The sequence below is a fragment of the Xiphophorus hellerii genome, chromosome 2 (assembly GCF_003331165.1).
Source record: "Xiphophorus hellerii strain 12219 chromosome 2, Xiphophorus_hellerii-4.1, whole genome shotgun sequence".
Lineage (NCBI taxonomy): Eukaryota > Metazoa > Chordata > Actinopteri > Cyprinodontiformes > Poeciliidae > Xiphophorus > Xiphophorus hellerii.
The window spans coordinates 23,462,103-23,479,486 of record NC_045673.1 but is presented as its reverse complement, the minus strand read 5'-3'; the positions used below and the strand labels follow the sequence as shown (position 1 = coordinate 23,479,486).

Sequence of the window (17,384 nt, the reverse complement as noted above, 5' to 3'; positions counted from 1 at the left end):
TCAATTCGAGAACTGCAATGTAGACTTTAATCAAATTTAACTGACAGCTGCCAAACTAATCAGATTCCACATTCACTTTATAAAATACAATAATTCATCAAGGTTTTTTTTTTTTTAGATAACTTACACGAAGAAGTGGGAAGCCTAAAAAATTCAACAATTTGCATTCTGTCGATTTTATTCACAATTGCTAAAAAATGCTAAAGTGACTATACACTTCATCTTCAGCTGGTGAAAATCTTAAATGGCGTCCCAAATGGCTAATAATATCACCCAGCAGTCAATGTGTTGTGCAGGTAGGTTTGCACAGCCCATTGCTGTAAATTGATATGCAATGTCCAAACCTCAGCGTAGTTATGACACTGAAAAAATAAGAGCCTATTTCTTCTTGAAGACTTTAGACAGAAATATTTGGGTACTTATGGGTCATCCAAATATTTATATGTTGATGAAAAGACATTGTCTTCTTTGCTTTCACGAGACAAGGCGAACTGGCTCAAAACAGTTAATTGGTTTACAAACGTGGAACGGAAGAGAAAAATCACTTATGAATTCTGTTATACAGAAACTACAAGTCTTCATTGACTAGACACATCCTGACCGCTTTCAGAAATAGTGACGGTCAGATGATGCCTCGTTGGCATATATCTCAAACTGTGTCGACACAGTGCTGACAATGTGTTGCTGTTGCAGTTCATGTCACAGCAAGTGACTGGAAACAGACTGGACCAGGTTCATCCACATGTTTTTATTTAGAAACATCAGCTGCTGTAACAGCCTTGGGTCGAGGCGATTGCTCCGTCTACAAACCACTTCTCCTGCTTTTGAGAACACCGATGATGACGGCATACATAGAAATTTAATCATTGTTTGTATAACGTAGGGTAATTGTAGTCTTTCCATTCCCCAGTATTGTAGCGGATCTTGTGATCTTGGTGCGTTCGCCTCCGAGATGAATCTTTGTACCTCGGATGACGGCATCTGTGGAGACATTTGAATTGGCCTTGCTCTCTTCGATTTCCATGTTCAGCTGCTGCCACAGGTTGTCATAGGAGGAAAGACAAATGCGTCTGTGTTACTAATTTATTGTAATTACAGGGAGTGATTTGCAAGAGCATTAAAATACATATAAACACAGTTAACAATCATGACAAACCTGAACTGGGAGCAGGCGGTTGAGTTGAAGGTCCAGTTCAGTCGCCTGCTTTCTGGAAGCACCAGGGTTTATCACGGAGTGTTAACCGGATCATCCCCCTCATGCCGGGCGCGATGATGCCTCAGCATTGTGGAAGAGCTCCAGTTACAGTAAGACCACACCTGGGAGCAAATCCTATGTTTCACCTGCAATATAAATAAAAGTTAATCCCCTATAAACTAATACAAATATCCCATAGGAAGGAATTTGAATAAGTCGAAAGAACAATTGTAAAAAGTGTGAAATGAGAGCCGAATAATAATTTACCTTATTCTCCGCGACCAGATAAAGATTGATCCCACGCGGGAGGAAAAATCCTCTTCCTCGGTTGATTCATGCCGGTGTTCAAATACGAGCCAAAGACCAACGCAAAGTATCTCCATTCAACAAACCCCACAAACGTGTCGACGCTGTTTCTCCTTCACAAATACAATTTGGCGCGTTTTCGCAACCAAACGACACAGGAACTGTATTTGGCCACGTGGTTTTCCTTAAAGCGATACGCGCACCGACACGAGGTTTCGTTTTGTTTGCTCGACGCATGCGCCGAGGTTTCTGTGCCATCGGGCCCATCACCATTCGGAAATACATACCAATGAATACAGATTACTTTCTTAATACTTCTCAGATCAAAATTTTGTTCCATTTACAACGAAATCAGCCTCAGTAGAGACCGTCAAAAATTGCCATTGCCGACTATATTTCAAGTCGTCAAGGCGGGGTATTGGGTAAAGTTTTCAACTAGCAATAATCGCGCCTCGGTTAAACCTCATAGGCTACGATACTGCCACTGCGCAAAGATGGCAGCCTGACCTCAGCGGATGGGAACTCTATTCACTCCCTATCATGTTAACCCATGGTTGAAAACATTGCTTCATCCTTACTTAGCATCTCTGAAAAAGAAACAATAATAACATCATAATCACATCTAAAAATAACTTGACAATATTAGGCACCAATTACAAGAAAACACATAATAAAACGTAGCCTGGGATGAATTATTGTAAAGACAAAATGCTATGTGGCCACAGGCATTTTTTTTTTTTATCTAACTTTCTTCTTAAGATGAGGGGCGTGGTGTCAAAGTGACTAAAACCAATGTTTGCTTAAAATTGAGAAATGCAATTTAAACCTAAAAAGAATAATCTGACAGCAGCCAAACTAATCAAATTCCACATTCACTTTATAAAATACAAAAATTCGTCAAATTTTTCCAGACAATTTTGATGAAGGCCACAGAATTAAGCAACTTATCCATTTTTTCCCCACAATGATTAAAAAATGCTTGTGTGACTACACTACAATCTTACGTGGCATCCAAAATGGCTGCCAATACCACTCAGTATTTAATGTATTATGCAGGTAGGTTTGCATATTACTGTACCCTGAAAGTTTTGACAACTCTCAGTATAATGTCCAAACCTTCTTTTTCAGTCTTTACACTGAAAAAATAAGAGCACATTTCATATAAGACCATGGGTGTGATAACTTTCTGGCATGGGGGCCAAAAATGTCAAGCTGAAACAACTCCAGGGGCCACAAACATTTTAGTACTTTTGAGTTTGCAAAAATGATGTTATGTTTTCATTTTTAACCTGAAACTAAACATGAAAGCAGTCACATAATTTAGCTTTTTATATATTATTGTAGATTTAAAACAAAAATATATATATTTGCAGGTTTGCTAAGATTAAAAAAATAACAACAAACGGTATGCTATTTCTTCAGGCTGATCGTATTTTTCTACATTTTTTGTCTTTTTAACTCACTCTTGCTTTATTTTGAAAAGTTTGAGATGGGAATGGTTAAATCTGAATTTTAGTAAAACTGTTCACTTTTACGACTTAAATCAAAACTTTTACATTCCCACACCTCACATTTCTCATTTTAACATCTTATATTGTCTGTGTTTTGAAACATTGGGGGGTTATTTTTAACCAATACCAGGAATTTTAAAACACCTAGAATTGTCTTGTTTTGAAGAGTTTAAACGAAAAAATATTTATAGGTCATACAAATATAATAAGAATGTCTGAAAAGATACAATGTAAACTGATTCAAAGAAGATCATTGGTTTTCAAATGTGCAACTCAAGAAATAAATGATTCAGAAACGCTATAGGTGGACATACACAAACTGCAAGCCTTCATAGACATCCTGACTGCTTTCACAAATGCATGTAGCTCACGTCCCTCTACTTCCAGAATGCTTGAAAGTTAATCAGACAAAACAAAAAAACATACTTAATTATATTTACAAGTAAATCAGCCTCCGTAGAGACCGTCAAAAATTGCCATTGCCGACTATATTTCAAGTCGTCAAGGCGGGGTATTGGGTAAAGTTTTCAACTAGCAATAATCGCGCCTCGGTTAAACCTCATAGGCTACGATACTGCCACTGCGCAAAGATGGCAGCCTGCCCTCAGCGGATGGGAACTCTATTCCCCCCCTATCATGTTAACCCATGGTTGAAAACATTGCTTCGTCTTTCACTAAGACTTTGATGATTGAGAAACGCAATTCAAAACATCACAGTCATTACCTTGAGAGACAATGAGATTTGGTTAAGAATATAGAATAGAATAGAATATAATAGAATAGAAGTACTTTATTCATCCCAGCAGGGAAATTACTTTGCAGTTACAGCATAGAAACAAGACACAATAACAACTACCACTGAGTAGTAGTTGTAGATAAAATAAAAAAATAAAATATAAAATGCTATAAATTGTAAAAATATAAAATGCTGTTAATATAAAAAGCAACTTAAGAGCAGTCCTTGCAAAGATTCAAAAAATGCAGATATGTATATGTAAATATGTGTACAGCAAGTGTGCCACAGTGCAGTTGTGCAAAATTGGTACAAAACAGACGTTAATGGCAAAAATGAGCAAATGTTACAAGTCATACAAATGGAACAAATAAGCAGTGACGTTTAAGGTCCATTTATCTGCACATTACAGAGCTAAATAAATGTTAAATTTAGTGCATGCACAAATGATTGTACCTTTGAGTTATAAAACCAAAACAACAAGCAAGAGGTTATTTGTTGTCACCTGCCTTGTTTTAGAGGTAATCGCGTTTTCTAAATACATTTAAAACCTAAATATTTTCCCCAACACCATGGGTATTAAAACGCATAAAATTTTAGTTTTGAGAAGTTTAAGCAAAATATGTTATTTACAGGTCACGATTAGCGGAGCTTAATGTGAACTGATTGGTTAAAGAATATAGTTTCTGAAACTGATTTCCTGTAGATTACAGACCAATGCCTACACTTCAGACCTCACAAGCTTTAAGAATATTACTGACTTGAAAAAACTTACTTTATTATTGTTTTAACATCAGAATCAGTCTCCGTAGAGACCGTCAAAAATTGCCATTGCCGACTATATTTCAAGTCGTCAAGGCGGGGTATTGGGTAAAGTTTTCAACTAGCAATAATCGCGCCTCGGATAAACCTCATAGGCTACGATACTGCCACTGCGCAAAGCTGACGTCATAATCGTCCGCAGAGACTCTTTAGTCTGGGCTCTATCTCTTTCGTTCACGGTTTAACCAAGGGCGTGGTTTCAATAAATGCAAGTAGATCAAATTATTATAAATATCTGTTAGTAATCATATTCTTCTATTTCTCAAACAAATGGCAAAAATTTAATCTCTACAGATATTAAGAACAGAGGTTAAATTGCGTCTGTTGTAAAACAGGAAGTGGTCGAAAGCGGCCGATCGCTTCGTTAACGCAGTTGGTGTTAAGACGCGTTGGAAAAAGCGTGGCGCAGTGTCGGATCTAAGAATAGGATAAACGTGGGAAAAAAGTCTTTTAGTTAATTCAAAGCCAGTGTAGAAAAGTTACCGAAAAGAAGGTCCAAACAGCAGTGACGTCACATCCGGTGTTACAACATTTAAGGCTCGACAGACTCGGAACCAATCAGAGAGAGTTCCCAACAACTAACTGTGTCGAAAGGATTTAGAGTTGGTGTTCTTCGAAATAATCGGTTACGTGCTCAGGATCCCTGTGACTGTGGGTTTCCTATGTTTTAAACTTATTTATTGAACAAGGAAATCAGCCTCCGTAGAGACCGTCAAAAATTGCCATTGCCGACTATATTTCAAGTCGTCAAGGCGGGGTATTGGGTAAAGTTTTCAACTAGCAATAATCGCGCCTCGGATAAACCTCATAGGCTACGATACTGCCACTGCGCAAAGCTGACGTACGGACGTGAGCGGAGGGGTAGTCAAGTTGCTACATACCATTTTAACTCACGGTTTCGTGACCAGTTCAAAGTACTCTCGTATTTGCCTCCTTGCTCCAAAACATTCACCATTTTAGGGTTCCAGCGGATAAAAATTAACCGCATTTCTTTGTTTTACGAATAAACGTATTTTAAAACTGTGGATTTTGGCGCGGTGCATTCTGGGTCCAAAAGTATATAACTTACGTGTTTAACTGATTCGACATTTTTTCATCTCACCATCAAAACACCAATTGACTCCCACTTAGCTTAACAAGAGAGCTAAGCGTTGTGTTTATAATTCAAAAGCTTTGAAATTGTCCCCGCACACAAATTCTCACATATCAATGTTCTCAAAAAGACAATGTTATGGCATGACCACCAGATGGCAGCGTAGACAAGAGCAGAGCTGACCAGGCTCACTTAAAAACGGCTTCCAAAATGCAGTGTTGGTGCACTGACACCAGATGGCAGACTGGAATGAGAATAAAGCTCGCCTAGCTCCTCAATAAGCTCGAAAATATCATAAAACAGCTATAAATGTAAAAAAATAAAATAAAATTTTAAAAATGACGTAATGTCATTCCGCTAAACTTCCCTCAGAGAAGCGCCCTTCTCGCCTTTTTTCAAGATGTTTAACTGTCTCTGAATCTAATACATGTGAATTCTGAATGGAAAACCAAATTATGGTTTTTTTTTATCCAAAAACATTATAGATACGTCCACTTACGGTCTTCATATGATTTTTAATCGCACTTTTACAGGCCCTTCAGTGATGCACACCTGTTGACCTCTCCCTAGACGAACCAGAGATAAATTATTACATATTTTCCCGTGCATTTTTAATTGTACTAGACAGAGTGCTTAATACATAAAGGCAATAATTGCACACTCATGTTCAAAGAAATATGTCCCCTGTGCACTAATATTTAGATGAATGTTTCTCGGCAAATTGCACTTTCACCACAAGCTTTTTTTTTTTTGATTGCACACAACCTTCTGCATACCAAAGACTGAGGCAAGATAAAGATCAAGCAGCTTTTCCAAATTGCTGTGAAAAGGATTCAACAACTTTCAACTGTCAAGCACGGTGGCGACACCATCATGGTGACGGTCTGATTAGCTACCGCTGGCCCTGCTGCAGACTTGCGTTTCCTGTGAAAATGCAGTGCGGATGCTGTAGGCTGAATGTTTTTGGTGAAAACCGATCGCAGAGTAAATCGAAGTCAATTGCATGAAATTTGCAGAAATGTATAAAGAAATAGGCAAAATGCATACAGAAAAAACTGTTGAAGATGATTGAAATGCGAATGATAAGCATCCACATGCTGGCTGCGGCTGCAGGAGTCATTCTGCACATGTACTGAAATCCGGTCTTAAGCCCTTGGTAACGGACTGAGCTTTTTACACGCAGCGTGTTCGACATAAGCAGTAATTTCACTCTGTGGATATTAGAAACCTATTCACTTGTTGTGAAGCTTCAGTGGTATAATGTAGGTGCTTTTGGGTGCTCGGCAGATAAGTGTTGCTGTGCCAGGTGTTAAAGCTGCCTGAGCTGACACATTAGACAGGGATTTGCCCGTGCCAGAATGTCAGGCCAATGAGGCTCATAGAGGTAGGCTTGGATCACTGTCAGGGACAGGTAAGTACGCAGATAAGGGGATTACACTATGTTTGCGCCGAGTAATCTCAAATGAATCCCGCCAGCTTCTGTTTCATCCTCAATCTGGAACGCACAAATTTCTCTTTTCTCAACCCAAGAAGCGCGCCGCATCAGCAAAGTTTAATTCATGAAAACCAGCCTTTTATTCGCCCTTGAAGTGCATTTGAGGGCATTTTTGCGTTATGGTCATTTAATAACCTTGACTGTAATAATCTCCTATTTTCCTAGAGCCATAATTGCTTTTCAGCCACATTCAATTTCTTTTTTATCAGCAGCTCTGCCCACTCTGTGCAGGTTTCGTAATAATCTGGGCCTTCCCATTTGGTGGTGCTGTTCTATAAAGCTTAAAATGGACCTGTTGAACAATTAGGACTTTTTAGGAGTGGTTTAAGTTCCTCCAGCCTGCGGCTTTTCCTGATGCCATGCGTGGGGGATGAAAATAGAGCTGAACAGATGGCCGTTTCCGCCGTTCAGCACAGACTGGTGGCTACCATGCCATCCAAAAGAGGCTCAGTGGAGAGCCTGAAGATTTTAACATGCTGAAAGCTGTCCCCCCCCCTGAACTATCAAACACATAGAAAGCTAATGTGTCACACTTTTGTCATTGTCTAGTCCATGTTTAAAAGCTTCGTAAGTAGGGTCTGTTTTGGGCAGGGGGGTTGAGGGTAACAAGAAAGACATCTGCTAAATCCAGTGATCTGGCCATCCTGTAATCACACACTGACAGACCTCGTCATGGAAGCGGTATCTCCGTCTTATCTCGGATCGGCTGGACGAAATAGATGCTCGCTAAGAGCGTGTGAGTGAAAGCAGGCGTGTTTGGGCTTTTAGCCGGACGGACGCGAAGAGGGTCATTTTATAATCTGGTCTGCTTCGGGTCAAGGCCGCGTTAAAGACGGTTAGCTATGTTAAAAGTCTCTTTGTCTCTCTAGACTGGGGCCACCTGGAGACGATTGAGCTGTGATTAGATTGTGTTAAGAGCAGGAGGAGGAAAACAATGACGTTTTTGTGGGTTTTTTTTTTTTTGGCTTGGGTGAAAATGACAGCCGAGCGAGTGTGAGCGAACATCTGATATGAGAGGGACCAACGTGGCTCGCTGCGCCTTCGTGGTTTCTGCCTAAAACCCTGGGGTCAAAACGACACACTTTTGTGTGTGTGTGTGTGTGTGTGTTTTACTGATCCGCGAAATTTACCGCCCGGCTTATACCAGCCCCATATTTATTGCGGTACATCTCCAGACGTCATTCTCCTCGTTCAAATGTCACTCTGTCTGTCCAACGCGTGCAGACTGTTCACAACAACCCACACACTGCTGCCACCCTGCTATTCCCAGCTGTAGTTTTTTTTTTTTCCAGACTGAGTCAAGAGTGACACCATAAGCCTGTCTGTCCGTTTTATGCCAAACCTGATGTCTCCTTGCCGCACGTGGCCTTTGCCAAGTACGTAAGCCTTTTACGCATTCCACAGCTAGATTAAAGTCCCTCTCTCCATTTCCACGCATCTCAAATAGCTTCTAAGTCGTCCAGCTGGAGGTGCTCTCCGCTCGGTTAGAAAGCAGGTCATGTAAGGGTGTTGCCTCCGCCTCGAATAACACCCCCTCACTCCCTCGTCAGTCTGTCTCCGCGCCTTCATCAGCACCCACCCCACAACAAGTCCCCGTGTCTGTGAACTGCTCCATCTGTTGACCTCGCGTTTTCACGATCTGCCTCCATCGCATATCTGGCCGCCTCCAGCTCGATACCACAAAATTAGCCGAACCGATAATGCACTCGCGCAGAAGTTGCGTCACTCTCTCGAGCCGTTTCGCATTTTGTCACTTTGCAGCCACAAACCCAAGAGCATCCAGTTGGGATTTTATGTGATAAGGGCGCACATAGTAGCAGAGGACAAGGACACACTTTTAAACCTTGTTTTCCAAATAAAAGTCTGAAATGTGTGTTTATGTTCACCCCCATTTTGTCAACAATTTGTATGGATATCCTTTGCTTGTCTTTCAGTGTATGCCAATTGACTTTCGACACCTAGATATGGACATTTTTGTGTGTTACTTGCAAAATAGTTCGAGCTGAGCCGGACTGGACAGAGATCTCACGTGAACATCAATTTTAAATCCTCCCAATCCAGATTCACAGCTGGATTTATGTCTGGGCTTTGATTCGTCTGTTTCTGTCTGGGTCATCAATTTCCACATTCTTGCTGCCTCCTAAATGCCTTTTTTCCCACACTTTAAGCAGGATTTCTTACAGCCAGCTTTTTTTTTTTTTTTTGGTCTCTCAACCAGAAAGATTGTAGGCTATTTGTAGAGATTTGAGTAGCTGACTAAAATTTAGGAAGTTAAAAGTTTCTCCCATTTGAGTTTATGATCACGCTTGGCTGCTTCCCTGGTTCTTCTATAGACATATTTGTGTAAAAGACTAAGCTTTGTTAACATGCAAGCTATTTGACACACTTTGATCGTCATGTAATCCATTTTATGGTATTGCATAAGTTTCCAAAGAATGCAAAAAAAAAAGAAGGTACATTTAAGTGCAACAACATTTGTAGTTTGTCTTGTACAGTTTATGGGAAGTTCTACCACAAATTATTTGATTTTATTGACACGTGTTTGCAAATTGTTATGAACTTGTACTTGCCTCCAAGAGCTACGTTTGATGTCAAACTTTGTAAATATAGAAATACTGTTCTATAAGGATATAGTATTTTATCTTTTTACATGCAGAGTGAATAAACAAAACAAAGGATCATAAAAGGATGACTTTATTTACCTGCGTTTTCTTTTTTTAAAAGAATGCAATACTGGGTTTGACCAACAGGGGGCAGTCTGTCCTTATGGCAAACATTGTGAACTATGAGCCTTGAATGTGTTATGACCACTACATCATCACGGACACCTGGAAGACTGCATCGTAAATGAGGTCATATAATGTGATGATAGTCTAATATTTTAGTGCGTGGACCAGCTGAGGGACACTGTGTGAATAATGGCCGTGTTTGACACCTGCATAATAGCAGATCATCACGATTCGAGCAACATAAAGGGACGCTGCAGGTAGGTGTAGGCGCATTGATCAAAGTGTCATCAGGATATCTAATAGAACAAAGTAAAACTCTGTTCCACTCCAGTGAATTTAAAGAGCCTCCACTTGGCCTTTCGTTGCTACCCAGACTCCCCTGGGCTAACATGCTCAGAGATCCAGCAGCCTCATTACTCTTTAGACAAACAGATTTGGACATATTGAACTCAGACCCAAAACAACCCGGCTGTGTGCCGCCACTTTCCACTCTCCAGGCTCTATGTGTGATAGGAGGGTGTTTGTCTCTCTCGCTCTGTCTCTGGCTGTCTGTTTGCCTGACACTTGTCTGGCTTGGCCTACTTTCGTCTTGATCTCATCAGTCAGTGTGAAGACCTGCGAAGGCCATCTTCCCCATCTTGCTCTGTGAATCCCCGCCAGCTCAGTGCCTGTGTCAGCAGTTAGGGACTGACTCAAAAACCCACGCAGTCGCTAGTGTTTGCTCCAGGGCCCACTAGGCAAAGGCAGCACTTCTTCAATTCAGCAGACAGGCTCGTTTGCATGCTCATAAATCACTCAGAAAATCTGACACTGAGCCACGCACAAAGACTTGCCACAGTCGGAAAACTCAAAGAACCATTTTTTTTTTTCTTTACATTATGAGAAAAGTACTCCAATCAAGGAAAATCATTCAGATAATCCTACAGAGCGGGTACCCTTCATGTCAGTTATTCTCAAGCCTTTTCTGCAAGTACTACATCGCTAAATGCAAAGGTTTCATGATTACACTAAGATTCAGGCAGGCATGTTAAACTGGAAACACGGCATGACTTGTCATTTTTCCCATTCCTTGTGTCGCTGGGTATGGGTTTAATTTCTACTTAGAACTTACACTTTTTTTTGTCTTTCAAGGTAAAACACTGGACAGGAAGTCCTGTTAAGTAAAAATCCCAGGTGTTTTGGTTTCTCATCAATCCCAAAATCAAGCTGCAATATGGCCGCTGCACCCGTAAGCCACAGCAGTGGTAAACTGTCAGTAGCCTGGCTGCTAAAGTCATTTTCAACACACAGCCTATGTTAGTGTTTGAACACATACATTAAAAAGAAATAACAGTTTTTAGCTATTACTGGTGATAGAAGTTAGCTTGTCACTGAGCCCAGTAATTAGCACGTCCCCTCCGTCCTCAAGCTTTTTATTACCCATTTACACGCCAATAAATCACTCAAAAATCTGGCACTGAGTCCTGCACTAAGACACGTCACAGTTTGAAAACTCACGGTGCCAGTTTTTACTATTATGAAAAAAAAAAGTACTTTAATTGGGGAAAATCATTCATATGATCCTACAGAGTCACTGTGCTTTAATCCTGTTGTTTTCAAATCCTTTGTAACATGTTCCACCACAGTGATACATTACCACAGTTTATGGTGGTGTTATAGCAAATGGTTGAAATATCTGCCACTGTACTTTATCATAGCACAACTTAAAAATGTTCAATTATTTTTTGAAAGGCTTATCTGTATTATATTTTCGCTCAGAAATGACAGCTGTCAAGTTCCAAGTTGAAACATTAAATAGGATTTTCTCCAAATTCAGCTGTCGAAGTTAAATGGACGCCAGAGATAAAATCCAATATGGCCACTGTGGGTTTAAATATAGGACTAGCTGCAGTTCTTAGCTGTTATTTAATTTTTTTTTTAATGGTTTGGATAAATATTTTTTTTTCTACAAATAGTACAATACAAGCTTTGTAATGAAAATGTTGCTTTAGTACATAAAATGTGTAAGAAATTCACTTTTATTACCTATCATTGCTAATAGCACTTAACTTGTCAGTAATCCAAGATACTGACATCTCACGTTGATTTTCTACTTGCAAGTGGAATATAGTTAAATTCAAGTTTGGCTTCATTCATAAATCCATGTTTGAACACATGAGGTAAAGTGATGAGCCACCAGCTCTGCTTCCTTGTTTATTGTTGTCAACATTTTACTGGCGCTTGTGTTTTTTTCTAGTTCCCGTTTAAAATAAACAATGGTGTGTTTCAACAACTAATCATTTTGGTTGTTTTTTAGTTCTGATTTTCCATTAGAAGTGGTTAGTATCAGAATTTACTCTAAGGTTACCTAGTCCCACCAGTGGTGCTTGTACCAAGGAACCTCGTTTTTTTTGTTTGTTTTTTTTTAGCAGTAGCAACAATCAAAATGTGGTCATCAGCACACAATTTATAATCCTACTTTTTGTTCTTTGCAGCTTGAGTTTGCCACAAATCTCTGAAAAATCAGACTAAAAATGACGTGAACATATGGCTCATTCAAAGCCCGTTGAGTGTTCACAGCTTATAAAAAGTGAAGAGCTCCAAAATTATAGCTACTCCTTCTGATTAACGATTCAGCAGTCGAGGTACAGAGCACACACAAATAATTTGCGTTATTCAGACTGCTAAACCTTCTCTTGTGAGGACACAGGCACATGGGGCTATGTGAAATGTAAATAAATGAAGAGGGTTGGTTTGGAAAAGTATTTTTAAACCAAACAGTTTCCCCCAGAACGGCATCAATCAGCACTGATTTATTTGGAATAAGAGCGGCGTGTGCATATGCTTCCTTGTTTGCGTACCAAGAAAAGTGCAATTAACATCATTACATCCAGTCACCTAAAACACAACATATGTGTATAGTTTATAGTGACAGCTAATTTCCCATTACTGTCAGTTTGCTTTAAAGCGAGCTGGCGCCAAGGCTTCTGTTGCTGCCACAACAACAAAATGGAAACTTGCTGGATGATTCAGACAAGATCACCATGTGACAACCGTTATGTCTTCCCTTGCAAAGCTGAAAGACCTCGCTGTCAGCAGCCTCCACTGGCAACTGGTTTATATCCATCCAAAGCAATGCACACTAGAAAGCTGTCCAGAGTGATTCCTGTTGATTATCCCAGAGTACCATGAGATTGTTACTGGGTAGACACAGACCGTCTCTGGAGTGTGTTTTTCTACGCTAGTTATTAGAGGCTGTAAGCACGTGCAGCAAAATACCCGAGGTCATGACCTCAATCTTGCGAGTGGAGAAAGTAGCTCAAGGACCTGACATGGGACTTTTTATCTGTTACTCCGCAATCCAGTAATAATCTTGACCAATCTGTTGTATTCTAATGGGAACAAAAATGCATAATGGTCATCGGGCTGTCAATAAAATCTTGGCTTATTCAAAAAGCTTCGTCTGCAGGCAAAATATGAGGAGTGGAAATAAATATAAGTCAAAGGAACAGTATTTCATAAGCACAATGCATTAACCTTTTTGTTTTTGCATCCAACATTTTGACATGAGAATAAAAAACATATGTAGGATAATTACAGTTATGAGAGCTCAATTCCAATCAGCCTCTGTAGATTTACGTTGCAAAGCCTTGTGTTTATGCACACTGCTAATTGTAAAATTTACTGCTATGCTTAAATCTGTGTGGTCTGTATATATTTAGCAACATCAACATAACTTTCAAGTTTCCCTGTACTTGATAAGACTTCATTGGAGACACTCTGAACGGGGGACAAAGTCGTGTAATGAAAGGGTTAGTAATAAGTAAAGCTCTGATTTATCTACTCAAATGAAATTAAACTACCTGCAGGGCAGCACTTGTAAACCTTTAATTTTCTCAAACATTGGGTTGTTCAGCTCAGAATACAAAATACACACAAACACTCACCCCTATACGCATACATATAGTGCATAAATAAAACAATTTCTAATGCAGTGCGTACATAACACCGAGTTTTTTGTGTAGACTTTTAGTCTTGTGAAATGTTTTGAGATGACGTTAACCTGAACTCAAGTTAATGTTTACACTGACTTCTCAGCAAACTTACGAATATAAAGCCTGCTGCTTGATGTAGCATTCACACTCCCACTGTGACGTACAGACTGTTTATCCAGCTGGAGCCAATCACTCTTGAGCTGAACATAGATATGAAATAGATGCACAATCATAGCGTACTGGAAAAAAAAGACATGTAACCAAGCGCGTTTGAAGTTGCTTAGATCACAATGAAAAAATATGTAGGATTATTTGAGGAGATACCAAAAAAAGATGACAGGAAAGGACTCTAGATGTACCCAAATTTGCCACTCTGACTCTAAATAACCTAAAATAATCTTTTCCGAACAGACAAGACTTCTGAACGTGTACAAGGGAGCTTCTGGTCAGGAAAGAACCAAAAGGACAACACCCAGTATAACATAGATTGTAAATTTAGCTTGCTCATCCACTGTACACACAGTAAAGGGTTAAAGTTCACTTTCTATCGGATTCAAACAAGGTTTGTCCAAAACATATAGATTAACGCGATCTCTCAAACAGTTTTAATTTGTCACACCAGATATTTATTTGTCTTGAATATCGTTCGCATTTTTTATTCGTTTTTTTTTTTTTTTTTTTTTCCTAACTTCATAAAGCTTTCACACTGGATTGAGAAAAAAAAAAATTATACAACAGCGTACCGGACACTGGCACCGCCAGCCGAATTAAGCAAAAGCTATTACTTTTCATAACGAATATTAGGCTTTATTGCTTGAAGTGACCTGGAAACGCCCCCGCAGAAAGCTGAATCCGGTGCAACACTTTGGGAGCCACAGCGCGGGGCTTGCTTGCCTGCCTCCGTACCGCTGCCTTTCCCTACCCGCGGAAGTATTTCCTATGTGCGTGCGTGTCGGCGAGCAGGAGACACAACTTGTAGCCTTCTCCTCGTTTCCTCCGCACACAGCGGCTTCGCCTTCAGCGTGCATTGGAGTAAGGGAGAGGGGGGGATACTTCTTTCCCGTTGTCGCTGTCGTCTGTTCTCCCCCTGCGCGCTCGTCTCTCCAAGCCTCCCAACCAGCCTGTCCGCTTGGCTTCCTCCTCATCCTCCCTCCGCTTTGTACGCAGACCTCCGGGGCTCGCGATGAGGGTCAGGGCGAGCGCGTGAGAGTCACATCCCACAGGTGTGTTGCCGCCACTGCGAACGGTGCCTCCAGGCTCTGGTCAGAGGCACGCGCGCGCGCATACCTGGAAATTACCATGTGACTCGGCACCTGGGCGTGGAGAAAGTCCTCTTATTCCAACCGGAGACTCTTTTGTTGAGGAGTTGACCGCGCCGTCTCCAAACAGCAGCGACTGTTCGGTCAAACAGCGTGACCCGGGTTTTGGCTGCTCCTTTTTTCCTCCCTTCCAGCGGAATAGTGCCTTTTTCCCCCCCAGACCCACTCACAGGACGCGAGGCGAGATGTAAAACTTCCTTACGGACATTTCTCTAAATAAAAGTCCCCAGATTTCGTTAGAGGGATTCTTCGCTTGGCTCTCTGGACTGTTTTGCGTTTGTGGAACTACTCCGCTCTTTCACCTTCAAGGTGAGTTGTGAGAAAAGCTCGTCAGTGCTGTTGTTTTCATCCCCTTTTGACTTTGTATGAATTTCTGTCTCTGTTAAGTGAGAGCCTGAACACACATTTAATGCCAGTTAGCGTTAGGAGACAGGGAAACCCAGGAATGTCGGTGCACTTCAACGACCCCTTCTACTCCGTTTTAGTGCTGCCTCAAAAGTGGCTTCGGATCAGTTCGCCCCTTTGCTGTTTCGTACCAGTGTACAAACCATGTTCTTGATCATTGCGTATCAATTACTTCTTATTATTGGTAGTGTTGTTTAAATTTTTTTTTTTTTGTGGAAATAAATATTTACAAGTACTCAACTGTCTCCTATAGTGAAATTAAGTGCATGTTAGTTTCTGAAGATGTTAACTATCTCAACATAATTTAAAACCTTTCTCGAGGACCATTATTACTGGCTATAATAACATCAATGCATTTCTACAACTATATTGCATCCATTGTCATCTTCGCTGTCAGTCCCCAGAGTCTACCCCAAATGCTCTCTTGCAATTGACAGCTTTGGTCAGTGTTGCAAAAGTTTTAAAAGTAAGTTTGCTTATTGAGTCTTGTGGATTCTTTGCCAGCTCTGGTCAGCCAAAAATGACTGTTTTGATGAAGACAGGCAGCTGTGGGTAAGGGTTTACAAAACAAAAAGGTGCAGACACAGATACATTCAGAGGATAAATTCCAGCCCTCAGATCAGAAACTTCTTGACAAAAAGGTGGAAGTCGCCAATAGCTCTCTGAGGACACATGCTGCATCAAGCGTCTGCAGACAGGACTATATTGTGTAATGTACCCAGGGTTAAATAAGTTTAGTGAATGTTGTTCGGATGAATTTGCAGACAAAATAGAATATAGAAAGCCAATAAAACATTTTCAAAACTGTTTTCCAGTCTACTGCTTACATCAGGGAGGTCTTTGATCAGGTCACTGGTTGTGCTTCCAGCTCCGTCTTAGACCTTATGAAATACGAGATTACGACCCCTGAGCAAACTAAAATGACCCCCTGCTGATGTATAGTATCCATCATAGTCAAACAACTACAGTTCTGTCCTATTGATTATAAACAGATTGTAGAGATTTACGAGCAATCACCAGTTGCCAAAGAGTGTATAAAACAGTCCTCGGGTCTTACAAATTTGATATACCCACATACTGTCGAAAACTGAGGTATGAAAAGAAAAAAACTGTAAGTGTGAAACATCTAAATGGGCAATATTGACTATCATCCCGTCAAGGCTCAAGTCCTACAGGCAGTAGTCTGTTTGATGAAGGCAAAAAACCTTGTGAAAACAAATATGCCTTGTTCCCAACCAGAATGGCATCCTTACCATGAAATGCACCAGTAACGCTGTGCGACATATCTAAATGTTTTTTTAAAAAAAGTCCTTTTGTGCACAAGTAATGAGCTGTGTCATTGTAGTTCTTCACAGTTGCACTCATGACTGTCTGAGTGAAAACTTGTTCGACTGTTCTCAGACTCAACAGCTGATTGATGGTACAAGGAGAGGGAATAAAGGTCCCAGAAGACATGTGCTTCCCTAAAACCATTCATTTGACGTCAGATGCACTACAGCCACGGCATCTGCCCAGTCACCTCACAAGGGGCCATCTGTCCCTGCGCGATCGGCAATTTTGGTGAGAAATGAGCACGTGAGCCGCGTTCCTCACCTCTGGACAGGCGAGCCGTACATCAGCATCCGAGAGCACAGACGTAGTAGAGAGCCATACCTCATGTTTGCTTTTTCTCCTTACTCTGTATCCGCTCTGTCTTGTCTCTTTTGTGAAGTACAAGGGAACAGAGGCACTATTGATGTCCCTGTTGAATCTCAAATGCTGTTCTTGCCAGTCTGTATCTCTCAGTCCCTGGCGCAGCCCGC

General features: G+C 40.7%; 1 protein-coding gene, 1 long non-coding RNA gene and 4 other non-coding genes across 9 annotated transcripts in view; 1 reads left to right on the top strand and 5 right to left on the bottom strand.

Moving 5' to 3' along the window:
- Positions 1–4: 4 nt before the first annotated feature.
- LOC116729629 (uncharacterized) lies at positions 5–3,819 on the bottom strand. 2 transcript variants are annotated; one of them, XR_004341184.1, is made up of 3 exons: positions 1,463–3,819; positions 1,157–1,341; positions 5–1,033 (listed from the first exon to the last, which is right to left on the bottom strand). It is a non-coding gene; the product is annotated as an uncharacterized LOC116729629 (long non-coding RNA). The 2 variants fall into 2 exon arrangements; XR_004341182.1 differs by having other exon boundaries at positions 5–1,030; positions 1,463–3,817.
- Positions 1,857–1,997, bottom strand: LOC116713128 (U4 spliceosomal RNA). The gene has a single exon (XR_004337794.1). It is a non-coding gene; the product is annotated as a U4 spliceosomal RNA (small nuclear RNA).
- On the bottom strand, positions 3,464–3,604 carry LOC116713134 (U4 spliceosomal RNA). The gene has a single exon (XR_004337798.1). It is a non-coding gene; the product is annotated as a U4 spliceosomal RNA (small nuclear RNA).
- Positions 3,820–4,548: 729 nt separating the features above from the next.
- On the bottom strand, positions 4,549–4,689 carry LOC116713131 (U4 spliceosomal RNA). Its single transcript, XR_004337797.1, has one exon. It is a non-coding gene; the product is annotated as a U4 spliceosomal RNA (small nuclear RNA).
- Positions 4,690–5,264: 575 nt separating this feature from the next.
- Positions 5,265–5,405, bottom strand: LOC116713146 (U4 spliceosomal RNA). Its single transcript, XR_004337800.1, has one exon. It is a non-coding gene; the product is annotated as a U4 spliceosomal RNA (small nuclear RNA).
- Positions 5,406–14,500: 9,095 nt separating this feature from the next.
- plxnb2b (plexin b2b) overlaps positions 14,501–17,384 on the top strand; it is a 155,158-nt gene continuing 152,274 nt past the window's right edge. For all 3 annotated transcript variants that reach the window (XM_032589018.1, XM_032589002.1, XM_032589010.1), the window contains exon 1: positions 14,501–15,486. The gene's annotated coding sequence lies outside the window, so the exon portion shown is untranslated. The remainder of the gene's footprint in view (positions 15,487–17,384) is intronic.